Source organism: Papio anubis, chromosome 5 (assembly GCF_008728515.1).
Source record: "Papio anubis isolate 15944 chromosome 5, Panubis1.0, whole genome shotgun sequence".
Classification (NCBI taxonomy): Eukaryota; Metazoa; Chordata; class Mammalia; order Primates; family Cercopithecidae; genus Papio; species Papio anubis.
This window is the reverse complement of record NC_044980.1, coordinates 31,048,614-31,071,708: the sequence shown is the minus strand read 5'-3', so window position 1 is coordinate 31,071,708 and position 23,095 is coordinate 31,048,614. Positions and strand designations below refer to the sequence as shown.

The following is a 23,095-nucleotide window of genomic DNA, read 5'->3' as shown; positions in this document are numbered from 1 at the left end:
ATTAATTTTAATTTTAATTTTTAGATGGTTTCGCTTAGTCGCCCAGGCTGGAGTGCAATGGCACAATCTTGGCTCACTGCAACCTCCGCCTCTTGGATTCAAATGATTCTCTCATCTCAGCCTCCAGAATAGCTGGGATTACAGGCACCTGCCATCATGCCTGGCTAATTTTTGTATTTTTGTAGAGACCAGGTTTCACCATGTTGGCCAGGTTGGTCTTGAACTCTTGACCTCAAGTGATCCATCTGCCTGGGCCTTCCAAAGTGCTGGGACTACAGGCATGAGCCACCTTGCCCAGCCTACATGACTTATTTTACTAATCCTGAACAGATGAGGTACACTTTTCTAAACAAAATTTCTAGAGGGGATCATAAAAAATGTTTGCCTACCTCTCTGCTTTTGTCATTAGAGCGCCATCTCTAGGAGAGGTTGTAAAAGAAAGGAGGATTTAGATCAAGTTGGGGACATTTGCAAAAATCATGGATTTTTCCCTCATATACAATGAAATTGGCCAGGCTCAGTGGCTCACACCTATAATCCTAGCACTTTGGGAGGCCGAGGCAGGTGGATCACTTGAGGTCAGGAGTTCGAAACCAGCCTGGCCAACACGGCGAAACTCTGCCTTTACAATATAAAAATTAGCCAGGCGTGGTGGTGCACATCTATAATCCCAGCTACTTGGGAGGCTGAGGCAAGAGAATTGCCTGGACCCTGGAGATGGAGGGAGCCAAAATCATGCCACTGCACTCCAGCCTGGGCCACAGATCAAGACTGTCTAAAAAAAAAAAAAAAAGCCACTAAAATTACTATTGGTTTATAGAGAAAAACATTGAAACAAGCTTACAAAAATACCACTACTGTGCTGTTTTTTAGTTAAGATACATTTTACTCTATTTCAAAACATCTAAGTCAGACTGGTAAATTGGGAGCACCAACGCAGAATTCTTTTTGCAAACATAGCAGATTTAAAAAGCACTTAACACATAATACTTCTATTTATTTTTAGGAGGACAATCATGGACATTCCAAATTGAGACCCACAAGAGTTTATGACTACATTCTCAATGAGCGACGCGCCTGCCGGAAATAATAGGACTGATTCAGGACCAGTGAAAGAAGATACACAAACCCAAGACTTGCATTTTCAGAAGGAAGGCTTATGTCACTCAACAAACATTTGTTGAGTTTTCACTAGGTGTTAGGTGCTGTGCTAGTTAGAGATGCTGACCCAACCCAAGACACTGAAGCTCTCGTTTTCTCAGTGCAATTGATGAAAAGTTACACATCAGCTCTAGAAATGGAGACTGAGAAGATGAGTTCATGTAACTGTCCCTAGATGAATTCTTTTTTTTTTTTTTGAGACGGAGTCTCGCTCTGTCGCCCAGGCTGGAGTGCAGTGGCACGATCTCGGCTCACTGCAATCTCTGCTTCCCGGGTTCAAGCGATTCTCCTGCCTCAGCCTCCTAAGTAGCTGGAATTACAGGTGCCCACCACCAAACCTGGCTAATTTTGTATTTTTAGTAAAGATGGGTTTCACCACGTTGGCCAGGCTGGTCTCGAACTCCTGACCTCGAGTGATTCACCTGCGTCAGTCTCCGAAAGTGCTGGGATTACAGGTGAGTCACCGCTCGCAGCCCTAAAAGATACACTTTTGAAAACAATAAATAGAATAGCACAGCACATAGAAGAAAGGTATGGAAGATATTCGAGAGATAATAACTTGCAGTGATCTCATCTCAATGATGCCCACACATCGGTGACCACCTTTCGGCTCCACTATCTTTGGATTATGTACACAGGAAGAAGTCAGCGCAGCAGTGATCTGAAGCGTCTTCCTCTAACACGTAGAATGTTCTTTCTTTGTCTCAAAAACATCTAAGAGTTGAATCCACTTCATGAGGCTATCAAAGTTTTGAAACACTAGCAGATATTTCTCAAAAGCAAATATTCCTGAAGAGTTCATGTTTCTTGCTTTTTGATCACTCCTTATTTAGACCAACTAATGATCAAATGAGATAAATCTTTAATATATATATATATTTGTATTATACTTTACGTTCTAGGGTACATGTGCACAACGTGCAGGTTTGTTATATATGTATATATGTGCTACGTTGGTGTGCTGCACCCATTAACTCGTCATTTACATTAGGTATATCTCCCAATGCCATCCCTCCGCCATCACCCCACCCCACAACAGGCACAACAGGCACCGGTGTGCGATGCTCCCCACCCTGTGTCCAAGTGTTCCAAATGAGATAAATCTCTTAAAGGTATGTTCCCTCATCACTGATTTTTTTTTCTCCACAAGCTGAGGTCATCTACCACCTGTGGGGCTTGAAATACCAAAATGAAAACACTTCCCCAGGAATGAGCACCACACACAATTTCCTGGGTAGCAGAAAGGTATGTGCAAAGGCTTTCACTATTAAGCAACAGTTTAGACCCTTTTCTCTGTCTTCTATTTCTGTTGCATAGTTCAAATTTTGGGGGGAAGAGTGTTCAAGAAACTTTTTCAAGAAAATTTTTGCCACTTCATCTTTAAGCTGATGTCTAGTTGTCATGAAATCAACCATATTAATTTCCAGGAACGCTCTTCAGGCAGAAGCTCTTCATTAAAAAGGTTATTAGTTAAAAATGGAGAATATGGGCATATCTGTTCCATATCTTCAAACCTGGAATTGGTGGTCAGCTAGCAGTGGAGGAGAGCAGGGGCAGGTGGGCAGGTGCTCCAACTGGACACAGGCTTGTTGAGCCATGGGGTCCCTTAAAGAAGGAGTCAGAGGGTAGGGGAACCCTTTTCAGTTGTTTCCTCCTCTTGACAACAACCTGGCTTAGCTTCCAGTGCTTCTTGTTCTTGAAGTTCCTTTGTATTAAACAGAATTCATCATCCAAGAAAATGGCCTATAAATGTCCAGCCATTGCATCAAATTCTGCATCAGAGGAGGAAGGGTGGACATTCCATAGAACCTTCCTCCTCTGAGGCATCCCTCATCTCTGGCATGGTGGCATCCTGGTGGCTAAGCTGGCCTCTCTCCACCTCGCAGTGCCCAGCAGGCACAGAGTACAGGTTGATGGGCCAAGGAAGACTCATGATGTCACCACGGCCACAGTCCCCACCAGGTGAGTCTGAGCCTAGGTCACTGCTGCTCTCAAGGTCCCTGTTGAGGTGGTCACCAGATTATCTCAGCCTTCAGGAGAAATAGCAGAAAGCTGTGCCCTAAAGGCTTCACAGAGGCCTCTAGAGGGCCCAGGTAATTGAAATGGATTCACATTTCCATCTCCACCTTTGTTTGTTTGCTCGTTTCTTTTTTTTTTTTTTCTTTTTTCCTTATTTTTGTTTTTGAGATAGGGTCTCATCTATTACCCAGGCTGGAGTGCAATGGCACAATCTTGGCTCACTGCAACTGGCTCATGCCTGTAATCCCAGCACTTTAGGAGACCAAGGTGGGTGGATCATGAGGTCAGGAGATCAAGACCATTCGTTTTTTGTTTTTTGTTTTTTTTTGAGACAGGGTCTCACTCTGTTGCCCAGGCTACAGGGCAGTGGCACCATCTCAGTTCACTGCAACCTCTGCCTCCCAGACTCAAGTGATCCTCCTGCCTTAGCTTCCTCAGTAGCTGGGACTACAGGCATGTGCCACTACATCTGGCTAATTTTTGTATTTTTTGTAGAGACGTGGTTTTGCCATGTCTCCCAGGCTTTCTCAAATTCCTGGACTCAAGCGATCTCCGACCTCAGCCTCCCAAAGCACTGGGATTACAGGTGTGAGTCACCATGCCCAGCCTCTACCTTTGTTTCTAGTGGCCACTTTTAAGATATTAGCAACAAGTGTCTTAACCTTTTAATGACATTTGTCTCATTTTTCCAGAGTTTTGGAAGGAAACTAAGTACTTTCTTATTAATCAACCAGGCACAGACAGTGGCTACTGACTGTACTAACAAACAGTGTTGACACTGTGGCAGTGGGTTGGTTAGGCCTGCTCATGGAACTTGTGGAACAAGGGAAAATCTCCTTAAAGACACCAATGGGTTCCCCAAGGCCTTGGTCACCTGTGACCCCAACCTTTTCCTCGCACTAGATTTGTACTTAACTGCACATCTTTTTACTTGGTAAAATATACATAGAATAAAATTGACCATTTTAAATTTTTTTTTTTTGAGACAGAGTCTCACTCTGTTTCCCAGGCTGGAGTGCAGTGGTGCGATCTTGGCTCACTTCAAGCTCCACCTCCTGGGCTCAAGTGATTGTCCTGCCTCAGCCTCCCGAGTAGCTGGGATTACAGGCACCCGCCACCGTGCCCAGCTTATTTTTGTATTTTCAGTAGAGATGGCATATCACCATGTTGGCCAGTCTGGTCTCAAATTCCTCACCTCAGGTGATCTGCCTGCCTCAGCCCCCCAAAGTGCTGGGATTACAGACGTGAGCCACCACGCCCGACCCATTTTATTTTATTTATTTATTTATTTATTTTTGCAACAGAGTCTTGCTCTGTTGCCCAGGCTCGCAGTGGCGCGATCTCAGCTCACTGCAAGCTCAGCCTCCCCAGTTCATGCCATTCTCCTGCCTCAGCCTCCCGAGTAGCTGGGACTACAGGCGCCTACCACCATGCCCGGCTAATTTTTTTGTATCTTTAGTAGAGACAGGGTTTCACCATGTTAGCCAGGATGGTCTGGATCTCCTGACCTTCTGATCCACCCGCCTAGGCCTCCCAAAGTGCTGGGATCACAGGCGTGAGCCACCACGCCTGGCCATTTTAATTATTTTTAAAAATCCTTGAGCAAGAGCCATGTTCATCTTCTCTGTATTGTTCCAATTTTAGTATATGTGACGCTGAAGCAAACACCCTTTTTAATTATTTTAAGCAAGCACCCTTTTGAATGATTTTCAAGTGTACAGTTGAGTGTCAACAAATACATTCATGTTGTTGTGCAACCAGCACCACTACCCATCTCCAGGGCTTTTTCATCACACCAGACTGAAACTTTGCATCCGCTAATAACTCTCCATTCGTCCCTTCTCCCAGCCTCTGGTAACTTCCATTTCATTTTCTGTTTCTATGAATTTGACTATTCTAGGACCCTTGTATAAATGGAATCATGACAGGCTCATGCCTGTAATCCCAGCAGTTTGGGAGGCCAAGGTGGGAGGATCACTTGAGTCCAGAAGCTGGAAACTAGCGTGGGCAACATAGTGAGACCCCATCTCACACAAAACAAAAACCCACTAAAAGTCAGAATTGATTTTTAATCATTTTATTAGTTACTTTGAGTCCCTTATCTTTGCCCCAAATTTTCACTCCATTTACAGTTTTTCCCACCCCATGGTTATTCTTTTTTTTTTTTTTTTTTTTTGAGGCAGTCTTCCTCTCTTGCCCAAGCTGGAGTGCAGTGGCGCTGTCTTGGCTCACTGCAACCTCCACCTCCTGGGTTCAAGTGATTCTCCTGCCTCAGCCTCCCAGGTAGCTGGGACTACAGGCACACACCACTACGCCCAGCTAATTTTTGTATTTTTTAGTAGAGATGGGGTTTCACCATGTTAGCCAGGATGGTCATGATATCTTGACCTCATGATCCGCCCACCTGCAGCCTGCCCAATTTTTGTATTTTTAGTAGAGATGGGGTTTCACCATGTTGGCCAGGATGGTCTCAATCTCTTGACCTCGTGATCCATCCACCTCAGCCTCCCAAAGTGCTGGGATTACAGGCGTAAGCCACTGCGCCTGGCCAATTTTTGTATTTTTAGTAGAGATGGGGTTTCACCATGTTGGCCAGGATGGTCTCGATCTCTTGACTTAGTGATCCACTGCCTCGGCGTCCCGAAGTGCTGGGATTACAGGTGTGAGCCACCACGCCTGGCCCCATGGTTATTCTTTGTACCATTAAGTTCAACCACTTTGACCTCTTTTCACTTTCCAAGCAATTACTTTCAAATGTCCATATCACTGTGACTTACTATATCTAGCTTAATCCTCCATCAGAACATCTCCTTTTCTACTGGGTAATGATCTCTGATAAAAAAAAAAGCACTAACAGGGAGCTGGGTCTCCACACTTCATAAACTGCCCAAGGAAGTGTTCCATCCCCCCTTGCTTTCCCACTGGGAGAATTTCTCAGAAGAAGCAACTTCAGAATGTCACTGCTTGCTGTCTGAGCTGTGCCACAATGGCTCTGAATTAGCCTGAGAAGCCTTGGTCAGGAAAAGCAAAGAAATCAGAATTGCAGGATAAGGTGTCTCCCAAAAGACTCTCAAGAAGCATCCTTTCTATCTGTACAGCTCAGAGTGTTTGGACACTATGCAGAAGTCTCATGAAAAAACATGTAACTTTATCCTGAAGACATCTCAGCTTCCCTTTTTATGTGGATGATCAAGGGTGTCTGCAAGTCTGGGAAAAAGGGATAGAGGAGAATTAACAGCCAGTACTCCAGGGCCTGGCTTACTGATAAGGGAAATGGTTGTTGATGATAGAGAAATCTGGGGAGGCAGGAAGAGCTTGACAGAAACAAATGTATGTCCCAAATAGGCTAGTTCATAATTTTTTTAAAGTTGAATATTAAAAAAATAAAATTCACAAGTTAAAAATGCCATCGGATTAAATGTATTAAGGGAGTGGTTTGGAAGGAAAATTTGAACAAGTAGAATGAAACAGTTGGAAAAAATCAGAATGGTACTAGACAAGGAAGTTTTTTATTTTTTGTTTTATTGCAATGGCGTCTCGCTCTGTCATCCAGGCTACAGTGCAGTGGCATGATCTTGGCTCACTGCAACCTCTGACTCCCAGGTTCAAGTGACCCTCTTGCCTCAGCCTCCCGAGCAGCTGGGATTACAGGCACCTACCACCACACTCGGCTAATTTTTTGTATTTTTAGTACAGACAGGGTTTCACCATGTTAGCCAGGTTGAACTCCTGACCTCAAGTGATCCACCCACCTTGGCCTCCCAAAGTGCTGGATTACAGGCATGAGCCACCATACCCAGCCATAAGCAGGAAAGTTCTTACAGCTATTAGATACCACTTTACTTTGGTAAAGGGGGGTTAGTAACTGGTAAGAGGTAAGAAGGAGAGCTCTGACATACTAGTTAAGTTCTGTTTCTCAGTTTGGGTGATGGTTAATATAAAAATTCACTAAGCTGGGCTGGGTGTGGTGGCTTATGCCTATAATCCCAGCACTTTGGGAGGCTGAGGCGGGTGGATCACCTGAGGTCAGGAGTTTGAGACCAGCTATGCCAACATGGTGAAACCCCCTCTCTACTAAAAACACAAAAATTAGCCAGGTGTGATGGTGCATACCTGCAATCCCATCTACTCTGGAGGCTGAGACAGGAGAATAGCTTGAACCTGGGAGGTAGAGGTTGCAGTGAGCCAAGATTGTGCCACTGCACTCCAGCCTTGGCAACAGAGCAAGACTGTCTCAAAAGTAAAATAAAATAAAATAAAAGGCTGGGTGTGGTGGCTCATGCCTGTAATTCCAGCACTTTGGGGGCCAAGGTGGGCGGATCATGAGATCAGGAGATTGAGACCATCCTGGCTGACACGGTGAAACTCCGTCTCTACTAAAAAATACAAAATAAATTAGCCGGGTATGATGGCGGGCACCTGTAGTCCAGCTACTCGGGAGGCTGAGGCAGGAGAATGGTGTGAACATGGGAGATGGAGCTTGCAGTGAGCTAAGTTTGCGCCACTGCACTCCAGGCTGGGCAACAAAGCGAGACTCTATCTCAAAAAAAAAAAAAATTTACTAAGCTGAATACTTTTGATATGTGCCTTTATGTATACCATATTTCAAAGATAAGTTTATTGGAAAAAGCACTTCTGGAATGATAAAAATAAAGACCTCCAAAAATCCACCCCTTTATAAGAGTAACAAAAACACTGGAAAAAATGACCAAAATCAACTTTTTCAGAACTCTGGAAATTAGCCAAAAGCTTGAAGCATCACTAGCAGCCACTGAGGCAGAACAAGTTTGAAGACCCCCAAAAACTCTATCTTCACAGAACTGTTATTACTTGACCTGTCTGACAGCTCTCTGAAAGGCCCCATTTTCAAGGTTTCTCTTTACTTGACTTGATTCGGAGCCGATGCTGCAAGAACAGCCTTATCCCTAGGTCATTTGTTGAAAACAATCCGTGGCAATTGTTTAATATGTGCAGCTGCCTGGGAAAATATCTGCAAATCATGTATCTGTTAAGGAACTTGTATCTAGGCTGTATAAAGAATTCTTACAACTCAATGTAAAAGTGGGTAAAGGATTTAAATAGACATTTCTAGCTGGGCATGGTGGCTCATGCTTATAATGCTAGTGCTTTGGAAGGCTGAGGCATGAAGATCGCTTGAGGCCAGGAGTTTGAGACCAGTCTGGGAAATACAGCAAGACCCCGTCTCTACAAAAAAAATTTTACAAAATTAGCCAGGTGTAGTGGCATGTGCCTGTAGTCCTGGCTATTCAGGAGAATAAGGTGGGAGGATTGCTGGAGCCCAGGAGGCTGAGGCTACAGTGAGCCTCTGCACTGCACTCATGCCACTGCACTCCAGGCTGGGTGACAGAGCAAGACCCTGTCTTAAAAAATAAATAGACATCTCTCCAAAGATGTACAAAGGTTCAAAAATACATGAAAAGGTGTTCAACATGATTAATCATTAGAGAATACAAATCAAAGTCACAGTGAGATACAGTTTCACACCCACTAGGATGGCCAGTCTAATAAAGACAGGTCACAAGTTATGGCAGGAATGTGGAGAAATTAGAGTCTTTATACACTGCTGGTGGGGATGTAAAATAGTCCTGAAAAACAATTGGCAATTCCTCAAAAAGTTACACATAGAGTTACTATATCACCATCAATTCCATTCTTACGTATATATCCAGGAGAACTGAAAACATACAGTCACAAAAGCTGGTACACCAATGTTCACAGCATGATTCATAATAGTCAAAAAGTGGAAATGACCCAAATGTCCACAAATGGATGGATGGTTAAACAAATGTGGTTAAACATATGGAATACTATTTGGCAATATAACGAAGTAAAGTTCTGAATCATACTGAAACATAGATGAGTACTGAAGTCATTACACATTCAGTACAGAAGACCATGTACTGAAATATCTGGAATAGGTAAATCTATGGGAACAGAAAGTAGGTTGCCAGGGGCTTTGAGAAGTGGAGTATGGAGAATGCCTGTAATGGGTATTCGTCTTCTTTTTGGAAGGATAAAAATGTCCTAAAATTAGATATTGGTGATATTCAATGCTGTGAATATATAAAACCACTCAATTGTACATTTTAAAGAATAAATTTTATAGTATGTGAACATCTCAGTAAAGCCATTTTTAAATTATTTTTATTTTTTACTTATATATTTTTTGAGACAGAGTTTTGCTCTATCACCCAGGCTGGAGTGCAGTGGCGTGATCTCAGCTCACTGCAACCTCTGCCTCCCAGTTCAAGCAATTCTCCTGCCTCAGCCTCCTGAGTAGCTGAGATTACAAACACATGCCACCATACCCAGCTAATTTTTGTATTTTTAGTAGAGATGGGGTTTTACCATGTTGGCCAGGCTGGTCTCGAACTCCCGATCTGAAGTGATCTACCCACCTCAGCCTCCCAAGGTGCTGGGATTACAGGCGTGAGCCACCATGCCCAGCCTCAGGAAAGCTACTATAAAACAAGAAAGCTTACTTTAAAAATTCCTTCATATCATTATTAATCACAATTACGCCTACAAGGATAAGTCAGTTTTCTAAGGCATGGATAAAAGCCCCAGAAAACCAGGGCCTTCATATGTTTTATAGAAGAGTATTTCCCCAATATGCAGTTCCAAAGCTGAAACAGTAGGTGGTCAATAAATATCCTTAAATGAATAAATACAGATTGAGAAAGTGTTCGGAACCCAGATTTTCTGATTCCAGGTTCACCCCTCCACAGTGGAGACGTGGCGAGGCAGTGACCTCATGAATAGGGAGCAAGGTGCCCTGGCCAGGATGTCACTTACAGAATTGTTGTTGCTTACTGGAAGGTTACGTTTCTTACTGGGGAATGGACGTGCTCTCTAGAGGGACAGACACACTATTTGGCAGATGGGTAGCAACTGACAGAGCGTCCTAGCAAAAAAAGACTCAGGTCTTGGAGGCAGGTCACCCCGGCTCGATTCCAGGCTCTGTCTCTGAGAAATGGGTTTATCGGCCGGGCGCGGTGGCTCACGCCTGTAATCTCAGCACTTTGGGAGGCCGAGAGGGGCGGATCACGAAGTCAGGAGATCAAGACCATCCTGGCTAACACGGTGAAACCCTATCTCTACTAAAAAATACAGAAAACTAGCGTGACGTGGTGGCGGGCGCCTGTAGTGCCAGCTGCTCGGGAGGCTGAGGCAGGAGAATGGCGCGAACCCGGGAGGCGGAGCTTGCTGTGAGCCGAGATCGCGCCACTGCACTCCAGCCTGGGCAACTGAGTGAGACTCCGTCTCAAAAAAAAAAAATAAATAAATAAAAAAGATCAGATAAACCCATTTTTTGTATTTTGTTTTTTGTTTTTTGTTTGTTTGAGACGGAGTCTCGCTCTGTCGCCCGGGCTGGAGTGCAGTGGCCGGATCTCAGCTCACTGCAAGCTCCACCTCCCGGGTTCACGCCATTCTCCTGCCTCAGCCTCCCCAGTAGCTGGGACTACAGGCACCCGCCACCTCACCCGGCTAGTTTTTTGTATTTTTTAGTAGAGATGGGGTTTCACTGTGTTAGCCAGGATGGTCTCGATCTCCCGACCTCGTGATCTGCCCGTCTCGGCCTCCCAAAGTGCTGGGATTACAGGCGTGAGCCACCGTGCCCAGTCGGTTTATCTAATCTTTCTAAGCCTGTATTTCCTCATCTGTGAATTCAGGTAATAATACTTGCCTCTTACCTCATAGGGATGTTGTAAAAAGTAAATGAGAAGCATATACATCATGCATGTGGCTCACTTGGATAATATCTGATAAACATTTTAATTTACATTGATAATATCGAATGAACAAATAGGTTTCAAATATCTTTTTTTTCTTTTGAGACGGAGCCTGGTTCTGTCACCCAGGCTGGAGTGCAGTGGTGTGATCTCGGCTCACTGCAACCTCTGCCTTCCAAGTTCAAGTGATTCTCCTGTCTCAGCCTCCCAAGTAGCTGGCAATACAGGTGTGTGCTACCACACCTGGTTGATTTTTTTGTATTTTTAGTAGAGACAGGGTTTCACCATGTTGGTCAGGCTGGTCTCAAACTCCTGACCTCAAATGATCCGCCCACCTCGGCTTCCCAAAGTGCTGGGATTACAGACATGAGTCACCACAGCTGGCCTCAAATATCTTGTAAAAAATAAAAGGGAGACAGGTCAGTGGTTGTTTTCAGACTTTGCAGGGAACTGTTACCTAAAAAGGTTGGGAACCTCACTCCTACCCTCCCCACCACGGTGGCATTGAGCAAGGCAGAGAACAAAAACTCCTCCCCCGCAGAGCAGCTCCCACTCCCCAGCAGCCCACAGCCTAGCATGAAACCAACACCGTTATCCTGGGGGTGTGGATAAAAGGCAGGAAACAGGAAACACTCTGCCTCACCTTGAGAGAGAAGAGGGACCCAGGTATTTATATCTCCAGAGACCAAATATATTTTCCCCTCTGTATTGCAATGGTGGTACATTTGTTTTTTCTAATTAAAAAGGAGTACATTGAGGGGCAACCGAACTTGAATTGGTTCTCATCAGGATTTACTATAAACTCAGTCTTCCTGTTCATTAAAAGAAAAAAAAAAAAAAAAAGCTTTCCTTTTGCTTGACACCTGTTAATAGCATGCCTGTGGAAATAAGTAACCATGCTCGAAAATAATCTCCAATTGCGGGATGGAAACAGTCGTTGTGATTGTTTAAGATATAATATATGTAAAGCAAGCAGCACCGTGGTTAGCATGTTGTTGGTACTCAGGAAATGGTAACTATTATTTAAAACACCTTTTCCTTAAATGCTCTGCTGGTGTAGTGCTCACTACCGTGGACTAAACTTAACTGAATAGTGCCCTCCAGAGGCCACTGGGAATTCAACTGTGCTGACAGTTGAAAGAAGGTCTGGAAAAAGACCACAAATACCATTTAATTGTCTTTTACATTGATGCGGAGTCAGCACCACAGCCTGGTGTCCCAGGATGTATCAGAACATGACCGACTGTCTGATTTGTCACCCACAGCAGCCTTTCTTTGGCCAGGGCTTATTTGTTTGCAAGGGACACTTATGAAGACCTGGAGATCTTGGGGAAACAAGTCCAGCTAGGCACCGTGGGAACTGGTGCTGGGAACTGCCAGCCCCAGGAAGGTACTGTCCCATCCCTTTTTCTGGGGACACTGTCTCTCATCCCTGTCCTTTTCTGTATGTCCACTCTGTGTTCCTCTAAAGAAACCAGCTTCCTCTTGACGTCTGCCATGCTGTAAGTGTAGCACGGGCATGTGGCTCTGGCTCTTTCTGGACATGAATCCAGATGTGGTTCTGTTTGGTCTTCCAGCTCATCTCACACAGCAAAGCAGCTTGGTCTCTCACTGGCTTGACTCCAGGTTTTCAGGAGATTAAACTGGTTGTCAGTCAAGTCTAATGGCTGGATTTAGTCTGTCTATCCCTGGTGGCTGGCCAGGAGGTGGAGGTGAGGATGCGTGTGCGTGTGTAGGGAGACAGGCCAGTGTCATGTGATACTAAACAAATTTAGCACATATGGAACTGCAGGAGGGGCAAGTATGTCAAAGGGTCTGTTTTTCTACAAACGCGGAGCTAGTGTTTATATTTATAGTATTTATAGAGTATTTATAGAGCTTTACCATGCGCCATGCACTGTCTTAAGAACTTTCTAAGCATCATTTCATTTAATCCTAAAAGCCTCCTATGACATTTGATCCTGCAATCATTCCCTATGAAGTAACTGCTGATAACAATGTTTGTGTATCTTTCCATAATTTCCTAATGCATTTTATTCCCAAGATGAGGGAACCAAACCTTAGAAAGTTTAAGCCAAGATTTAAGCCAAGGCAGTCTGATTCTTTTTTTTTTTTTTTTTTTCCAGGTTAGACAGGTAATGTACTGACATTGTAATAAGGTTTGAGGGTGGCACATCTCACACACGTGTGTGAACACCCAGTCCTCATACTCACAAACTACAAAAGGATCAAGGCAGGCTGATTCTAAAGCCAGGATGTTCAACACTCACCCCACCTTCCTCCTAGTGTAGCCCCTATGGCATGGTAGATAATTTTGCTATGCAGAAAAAACATCGGGGGTCTGGTTCTCAGGGAGGTTATAGTCTGGTTAAGGAAGGCAAGATTTATACATGCAAAACAATGAGTAAATGACAGGAGAGGGATCAAGTACTAAATTGCATGTTGCCATTATATTTGTTTTCTATTGCTATGTAACAAAGTACCACAAATGTAGAAGCTTTAGAGCAATCCCATTTATTAGCTCACGGTTCTGTAGGTAATAATACAGCTATGGCATGGCTGGGCTTGCGTTGACTGGAGCTGCCAACAATCTCATCTGGGGCTCAGGGACCTTTTTGAAGGGGTTAAAATATGCTATCCTGGAATACTGATTATTTAAGTTAAAGGCACTTGAAAAACAGCAGGTGCAAAAAGATCGCTTTGACCTTCATGCTGTTTCTTAAAAGCAGAAGATTAAATTCCCATGTGAAAGATGCCCTCCCTATACTAGTAAGATGCAACATCCTTGCCATCAAGGACGATAAAGTTGAGGTCAAGGAAATTCTGCACAAAGAAGCCTTTCTCTTCCTATTTTCCTACCCTATTAACTATCCTAGCGCAAGCCCCTTGGCCTTACACATGTTCACAGTTTTACTATTGTGTCCAATCCAGAATGGAAGAAACTGACAATACTTGTTTCTTTGGGTCTTCATTATTTTAGAAGGGCTCCTGTAAAACATCTGTGAAGAAACATGTATGCTTTTTTCCTGTTAATCTATCTTACCTCAATTCTCAGGACCGTTAAGAGGATGGAGGTGGTTTTCCTGCCCCTATATCTTCCCAGATCACCGCTTGGTGGCAGAGTTCAATTCTTCGTGGTTGTAGGCCTGAGGTACCTTTTTCCTGTAAGTTGCCAATCAGGGACTGCTTTCAGCTCCTAGAGGTTGCACTTCTCCATCTGCAGTTCACAGTGGGGGTTATTTGCTTTCCTCTAGGCCAGCTGGAGCATTTCTCTGTTACTTCTGTTACCAGCCAAACTCTCTGCTTTGTTTGTTTTGCTTGTTTGTTTTTTGAGACAGAGTCTCTGTCTCCCAGGCTGGAGTGCAGTGGCGCGATCTTGGCTCACTGCAGCCTCTGCCTCCTGGGTTCAAGTGATTCTTGCCTCCCAAGTAATTGGGATTACAGGCGCACGCCACCATACCAAGCTAATTTTTTTCTATTTTTAGTAAAGACAGGTTTCACCATGCTGGCCCTGCTGGTCTCAATCTCCTTACCTTGTGATCCACCCACCTCGGCCCCCCCAAAGTGCTGGAATTACAGGCATGAGCCACAAAAGATGCTTTTTTTTTTTTTTTTTTTTTTTGCCACATCTACTGCGAGAATGAAAACCATTCTCAGCAATTAGACTATCGACATTCCAGAAAATGTCGATATTACTCTAAAGGGATGCACAGTTATTGTGAACGGCCCCAGAGGAACCCTGGGGAGGGACTTCAATCACATCAACGTAGAACTCAGTCTTCTTGGAAAGAAAAAAAAGAGGCCCCAGGTTGACAAATGGTGGGGTAACGGAAAGGAGCTGGCTACCGTTTGGACCATCTGTAGTCATGTACAGAACATGATCAAGGGTGTTACACTGGGCTTCCGTTACAAGATGAGGTCTGTGTATGTGCACTTCCCCATCAACAGCATTATCCAGGAGAATGGGTCTCTTGTTGAAATCCAAAATTTCTTGGGTGAAAATCTGCAGGGTTCGAATGAAGCCAGGTATTCCTTGTTCGGTATCTCAAGCTCAGAAAGATGAATTAAATCCTTGAAGGAAATGACATTGGGCTTGTTTCAAATTCAGCGGCTTTGATTCAGCAAGCCACAACATTAAAAACAAGGATATCAGGAAATTTTTAGATGGTATCGATGTCTCTGAAAAAGGAACCATTCAGGAGGTTGATTAATAAGACCTAAGAGTTGTCCAGCTACAGAAACAAGATGCCAGATGCTTCCTAAGACCTATATGTGATATTTAAATAATGCAATAAAAGACCTATTGATTTGAAAAAAAAGAAAACAAACTACACAAAAATTAGCCAGGTGTGGTAGTGTGCACCTGCAGTCCTAGCAACCTGGGGGGCTGAGGTGGAAGGATCATTTGAGCCCAAGAGGTTGCAGTGAGCTGAGATCATGCCATGCACTCCAGCCTGGGTGACAAAGTGAGACCCTGTCTCAAAAAAAAGAGTGTGTGAAAAAAAGTGGGTGTATGTACACATATAAATCATAATAAATCATCCCATTACTGGGTATATACCCAAAGGATTATAAATCATTCTATTATAAAGACACATGCACACGTATGTTTATTGCAGCACTATTTACAATAGCAATGACTTGGAACCAGCCCAAATGCCCATCAATGATAGACTGGATAAAGAAAATGTGGCACGTATACACCATGGAATAATATGCAGCCATAAAAAAGAATGAGTTCATGTCCTTTGCAGGGACATGGATGAAGCTGGAAACCATCATTCTCAGCAAACTGACACAGGAACAGAAAACCAAAACCGCATGTTCTCACTCATAAGTAGGAGTTGAACAATGAGAACACATGGACGCAGGGAACATCACACACCGGGGCCTATCAGGGGATGGGGGGCAAGGAGAGGGAAAGCATTAGGATAAACACCTAATGCATGTGGGGCTTAAAACCTAGATAATGGGTTGATGGGTGTGGCAAACCACCATGACACATGTATACCTATGTAACAAATCTGCACATTCTGCACCTGTATCCCAGAACTTAAAGTACAAAAAAAAAAAAAAAAAAAAAAATCATGGCCGGGCACAGTGGCTCACGCCTGTAATTCCAGCACTTTGGGAGGCCAACGTGGGTGGATCACGAGGTCAAGAGATCAAGACCATCCTGGTCAACATGGTGAAACCCCGTCTCTACTAAAAATGAAAGAATTAGCTGAGTGTGGCCTGCAGTCTCAGCTATTTGGGAGGCTGAGGCAGGAGAATCACTTGAACCCAGGAGGCAGAGGTTGTAGTGAGCTGAGATCACACCACTACACTCCAGCCTGGGTGATAGAGTGAGAGTCCGTCTCAAAAAAAAAAACAACATAATAACTCAAACCTCACAAATTGAAGAAAATTAATGATTAATAAATGGTATTTAGATAATTAGATAGTAATTTAGAAAAAAAATAGATTTATAATTTCCATCAAAATAAATGCCCATTAAATTAAAATTTAAATTTTAAAGATAAATTTAAAAATGTAATCACTAAAATTGGTAGAAGAGAGTTGTGGGTCTTTGGGAAAATGACATCATCCTAAGATCTGAAGAAGTGAAAAGATGATTATAAAAGAAAAAAATCAGACTTGCCTACAGAGATAGTTAAAACTTCCATATAGTAATAACAACATTTAAAAGATTAAGGAGAGTTTTAACTATATGGGGTAAAAAGATTAAGATCTATAATATCTAAATGCATATCCAGTGCTGCAGATGAGGGCCCCAAGAGATAATGGACAAAGGACATGAATAGATTGTTTAGATGACAAGTAAAATAAAATAGAAAAAAAAAATTAGGGCAAAATGACCAAACTTCCTGATCAAATAAGTGCAAATTAAAACTACAAAATGAGCCATATTTCAATTAAGAAAACATAAATTTAAATTATAATACCCAACCTGGAAATGCTTCTGGAACTCTGGCATTCATACATTATTGGTAGGGGTGTAATTTGGTAAAATTATTTGTATAAAACAATTTGGCAAAAATGTCCTTTGACGTAATACCTTCATTCCATGAAATTTGTCCTAAAAGGATGGTTCAAAAGGAAAAAAATAGTCGTGGTCACAAGCATTTTAAGCAGCACATATACTAAAATTGGAACGATACAGAGAAGATTAGCATGGCCCTTACCCAAGGATGAAAAAATAAAAATTAAAAAAAAAGTTGCCAGGCGCGGGGCTCACACCTATAATCCCAGCACTTTGGGAGGTCAAGGCGGGAGGATCACAAGGTCAGGAGATTGAGACCATCCTGGCTAACACGGTGAAACCCCATCTCTATTAAAAATACAAAAATAAATTAGCTGGGCATGGTGGCGGGTGCCTGTAGTCCCAGCTACTGGGAGGCTGGGCAGGAGAATGGCGTGAACCCAGAAGGCGGAGCTTGCAGTGAGCCGAGATCTGGCCACTGCACTCCAGCCTGGGTGACAGAGCAAGACTTGGTCTAAAAAAAAAAAAAAAAAAAAAAGTTAAAAAAAATGAATGCCATGTTAAGTATAACACTGACAAACTGGCAAGGACAGAAAGAACATGCTTACCTAAGTTATCAGTGATGATTATACCTATTAAGACCACTTAATAAGGAGGAACGAGTTCGAGTTCAGATGTGTTAAGTGAAAAAGCGTAGCCACACCAGACCAATCTGGTTCCACTTTTATGTAAAAAGATCAAGAGCTGTTTTTTGTTTGCCATGGACCCTCAAGTCACATGAACTCAGCATGCCTAGATGAACCAAGCCTGCAACCACAGAAGAACCTAAGTGCCTGGGCTGAGGAGTGGGTCAGAATTAAGAAGTGGACACTGTATGGCAGGATCCAGAATCCAATCAGATCGAGCTCCGGCATCACCCCATGGTCAGATCCAGTCATATCATGTATCCCAGCATCACCTCATTGCAAGATCCAATCAGGTTACACCTCATGACCGGACCCAGCCCCCAGCTTGGGGAGGCAGTGCTTTGGGAGCTATCCCTGGTATTCTCCTTACTTGACTTGTTGCAAGGAATAAAATCCCTTGCCAAATCCTCCTTCATTGTCATCATTGGGCTGTCACCTGTCAAGTGACTGAACCTACCCATTGTGTGGGTATGAAAAGGTTAACAGAGAATTCTGCAAGTAGTATGATTCAAAGTAATTCTTACGGTGTTTGTGAAGCTGTGAGAAAAACAGCACTTTTGTATATTGTCAGTGGGGATACAAATTAGCATAATCTCTTAGGGAAAGCAATTTGCAACAGGAATAACAAATTTAAAATGTGATTTATTTGAGGATCCCACTTCTAGGAATTTATCCATTACATACACTCATACATATACACAAAGATATATGAACACAAAATTTATTGCAGTTTTTTGGTTTTTTTCGAGACGGAGTCTCACTCTTTTGCCCAGGCTGGAGTGCAGTGGCATGATCCTGGCTCACTGCAACCTCAGCCTCCCAGGTTCTAGCGATTCTCCTGTCTCAACCTCCTGAGTAGCTGGGATTACAGGTGCATGTCACCACTTGCAGCTAATTTTTGTATTTTTAGTAGAGACAGGGTTTTACCATATTGATCAGGCTGGTCTTGAATTCCTGACCTCAGGTGATCCACCCACCTCAGCCTCACAAAGTGCTGGGATTATAGGTGTGGGCCACCGCACCCAGCCCAGAATTCTGGACACAGCAAAAAAGACTATACAATAAAAACACCCACTAGCTGGCGACTGATCAAATAAATCACATGAGAAACCTCCAGTGGGATACTATACAGCTGTTAAAAAGAATGAGAGACAAAGTGACATGTTCTGATTTTAAACAAGTGCTAAGATGGGTTTTTAAGATTTAAAGAAAAAAGGTTAAGATTCAGAATAGTGTGGATCGTGTGCCCCACTGTGTAAAAAAGACGTTAACACAAAATACTTGTAGATGCTTAGAGAATTATTGGAAAGATACTGGTAATAGAGTGAGGCTTGGGGTATAGCTGGTGGTAGTGACAAGAGAATGGAGGTCTGAACTGAGGAAACTTCTCACTCACTGTCCTTCCGTTCTGTTGCAAGCACATGGTAAAACTTTCTTTTCCAAAGAAAAGGATCAACAAAGGTAGTCTGAAAATATATATATTGTAGATGAACATAGATTAGAAGGAAACAGAAAAATTGTATCTGTTGAGTTAGCATGATAGAGCTGTAGGCACATGGTCACAGATTAGATCTTAACATAGAAAAATTAAATTAATGGAGAATTAGTGTAGGCGAATCACAAGTTGTTCTTTTCTTTAAAGTGCTGTTTTAATGTTGCCATTGAAATAAATAAAAATTAGTGTGGGAGGAGAGACGGGGTACCTGAGGAATTAATAGAATTATAAACATGTTGTTCTAAAATGAATAAACAGGAGAAGAATGAGCACAGAGAGCTTGCAAATGGTCCAGGGAGCAAGCACTTAGCAAGAGGTGCCAGTGCATTTGTGCCTGGTAGGGTAGTTGGCCAGGACACACTGACTCCTCTCCTTGGGAACTCAAGGGTCAGACCTAGAGAACAAGAGAGGAGAAACTGGGGTGGAGGAGTTAGAAGAAAGTCTGGTTTGCAGATCCCAAGGAAAATCAGTTCTCTGGAGAGGATGGGTGGCAGGCACAGGGTAGATGAGAGACATCTAGATCCTGTAGATCTCAAAAGAGACACCTTCCTTAGGAGGGCAGGGCTAAACTCTCCACTTGAGAGATAGTCATCTTTTCAGATTTTGATTTTTCATGACTGTCAGTAAAAAATGAAAATTGAGAGGCTGGGTGTGGTGGCTCACGCCTATAATCCCAACACTTTGGGCCACTGAGGAAGGTGGATTGCTTGAGCCCAGGAGTTCAAGACCAACCTTGGCAACATAGCGAAACCCTGTCTCTAAAAAAAATACAAAAAATTAGCCAGGCCTGGTGACATGCACCTGTAGACCCAGCTACTCGTGAGGCTGAGGTGGGAGGATCACCTGAGTCCGGGAAGTTGAGGCTGCAGTGAGTCATGATCGTGCCATTGCACTCCAGCTTAGGTGACAGACAGAGACCTTGTCTCAAAAAAAGGCCAGGTGCAGTGGCTCACACTTATAATCCCAGTACTTTGGGAGGCCAAGGGAGGCGGATCACCTGAGATCATGAATTCAAGACCAGCCTTACGAACATGGTAAAATCCTGTCTCTACTAAAAATACAAAAATTAGCCAAACGTGGTGGCATGCGCCTGTAGTCTCAGCTACCTGGGAGGCTGAGGCAGGAGAACTGCTTGAACCCGGGAGGCCGAGGATGCAGTGAGTTGAGATAATGCCACTGCACTCCAGCCCTAGCAACAGAGCTAGACTCCATCTCAAAAAAAAAAAAAAAAAAGGAAGAAAAGAAAATTGAACATGCATCCCCAATATATGTGTATTTATTTATTTAATGCATACATATATTATTGTGTGAATATATTATAAGCATTATAAAACATGAAAAAGTTATTTTAAAAAGATAGTTTGGCTGAGTGCAGTGGCTCACGCTTATAATCCCAGCGCTTTGGAAGGCGGAGGCGAGTGGATCACTTGAGGTCAGGAGTTCAAGATCAGCCTGGCCAACATGGTGAAGCCTCGTCTCTACTAAAAATACAAAAATTAGCCGGGCATGAAGGTACATACTTGTAATCCCAGCTACTTGAGAGGCTGAGGTGGGAGGATCACTCGAACCTGAAGGCAGAGGCTGCAGTGAGCTGAGATTGCACCACTGCATTCCAGCCTGGGTGACACAGTGAGACTCTGTCTAAAAAAAAAAAAAAAAAAAAAATATATATATATATATATATATATATAAACCTAAAGTGCTTAATATTTTAAAAGCTATGTAGTTAAGTATACTTCAAGATTTTCAAAAACTTGGTTTAACATTTTGGGATGTGATAATCCAGAAGTATAGCTTTAAGTAATTTCATAACAAACAGTTGCTACTTTTTCTTTTTTTTTTTTGAGACAGAGTCTCCCTCTGTTCCCCAGGCTGGAATGCAGTGGTGCAGTCGCAGCTCACTGCAGCCTCTGCCTCTGGGTTCAAGGGATCCTCCCACCTCAGTCTCCCAAGTAGCTGAGATTACAGGGATCCACCACCACCGCCGGCTAATTTTTGTATTTTTAGTAGAGATGGGGTTTCACCATGTTGGCCAGGCTGCTCTTGAACTCCTGACCTCAAGTAATCTGCCCACCTCAGCCTCCCAAAGTGCTGGGATTACAGGTGTGAGCCACCACACCAGGCTGGATGCGGCTGTTTTTTTTTTTTTTGTTTTTTTTTTTTTGAGATGGAGTCTGGTTCTGTCACCCAGACTGGAGTGCAGTGGCGCGATCTTGGCTCACTGCAAGCTCCGCCTCCCGGGTCACGCCATTCTCCTGCCTCAGCCTCCCGAGTGACTGGGACTACAGGTGTCTGCCAGCACGCCCGGCTGATTTTTTTTTTTTTGTATTTTTGGTAGAGACGGAGTTTCACCGTCCTTGCCAGGATGGTCTCGATTTCCTAACCTCATGATCCGCCTGCCTCCGCCTTCCAAAGTGCTGGAATTACAGGCATGAGCCACCGCTCCTGGCCTGGATGCTGCTTTTAACAGCTGCCATAGCTGAAGATACCTCACAAGGATACACAGATTCAAATGGAAGAAATATGTTAGTGGCATTGATTATGATTTAATCAATCATAATATCATTTTCCAACCCTATCCACCACCTGTGCTTTGGTTTTGGTTGAAATTGTGCATTGACTTTGTCAAGTTTTTCTTGCAAACTCTGAAGTTACTGTACTTTTAATAGTTTTTAACATATAGCTCCTCTAAAATTCTTTGGAAGGTTTAAAAATATAAAATTTTGCTCTCAAGATTTTAAAGATGCATCTGAAACTTTTTGTTGGCAAATGTTAACATTTAAAAAAAAAAAAAGTCTTATCACTATGGAAACATTTCCTAATATCCATATTGAAATTGCCCTTTGCATAGCATGGCTTTCTTTCAAAAAGTAGTTATTTTCTTATTTATTGTTACAACGTCATCTTTACCTTGGAGAGACATGTGTTTGTCCTTGCAAAAATAGCCTCCAGGAAGGAGGCCACTGGGAACTACTGTACTTGGCTTCAGAGATAAGGTCCTCAAATTTGAACCACTTGTCTTTTTCGTAGAAGAAAAATCCCAGTCATTTTTTTTTTTTTTTTTTTTTGAGGCGGAGTCTCACTCTATCGCCCAGGCTGGAGTGCAGTGGTGCCATGTCGGCTCACTGCACGCTCTGCCTCCCGGGTTCACACCATTCTCCTACCTCAGCCTCCCAAGTAGCTGGGACTACAGGTGCCCGCCACCGTGCCCGGCTAGTTTTTTTTGTATTTTTTAGTAGAGACGGGGTTTCACCGTGTTAGCCAGGATGGTCCTGATATCCTGACCTTGTGATCTGCCCGCCTCAGCCTCCCAAAGTGCTGGGATTACAGGCGTAAGCCACTGTGCCCAGCCCAATCCCAGTCATCTTTAAGTTCTATTACTCTAATAAATGCTTCGTTTAGAAATAAACATCAAACCTCTATGTAGTAAGATATTTTCATCATCATTCCCTGAAATAGGCCAATAGGATGAAATGGCTGAATCAATTTCATGCTGTTGGCCTATTTTTTATAACCTTGCCTAAATTAGAAAAAAATGTATTTACACATTTAAGTTTTTAAAAAATTTTCAGGGTTCATGTGATTATTTAATACATTCGTATGTAAACAAAAAATAAAATTCTAAGCCCTTCAACTGGCTAAGTGGGCCCTGCTTCTTGGCCAAGGGGATCCAAAGTAAACCTGAGAAACTGGTTCAGGCCATGATTGGCAAAAAGGCGTAGGACATGCCTCATTATATTTTCTTCCCTTTGGAATTCAGGCACAACAGACCAGCATTAACATTAAGATAAAGAGACTTCAAGACAGACAAAACAGACTCTTTGTAGCAGTAAGACACCAGATGCTGACCTGACTCTAGTATAGCATCACATGACAGACAGCAGGCGCTGAAAGAAATTGAAGCATTTTATTCCAAAATATATCTCTCTGACATATTTTGAAACAGACCCACAAAGCTGTCTCTTGTGGGGAAAATCTACATTCTATAAAGGATCCC

General features: G+C 43.1%; 1 protein-coding gene, 2 non-coding genes and 2 pseudogenes across 6 annotated transcripts in view; 2 read left to right on the top strand and 3 right to left on the bottom strand.

Annotated features, from left to right (window-relative positions):
- The window catches only part of PDZD2 (PDZ domain containing 2), a 472,962-nt gene that overhangs the window by 275,568 nt on the left and 174,299 nt on the right, over positions 1 to 23,095 (bottom strand). The window lies entirely within an intron of this gene.
- On the bottom strand, positions 4,744 to 4,848 carry LOC116275102. Its single transcript, XR_004184066.1, has one exon. It is a non-coding gene; the product is annotated as a U6 spliceosomal RNA (small nuclear RNA).
- Positions 13,060 to 13,163, bottom strand: LOC116275162. Its single transcript, XR_004184119.1, has one exon. It is a non-coding gene; the product is annotated as a small nucleolar RNA U13 (small nucleolar RNA).
- Positions 14,575 to 15,319, top strand: LOC103885008 (annotated as a pseudogene).
- On the top strand, positions 17,057 to 17,156 carry LOC116275086 (annotated as a pseudogene).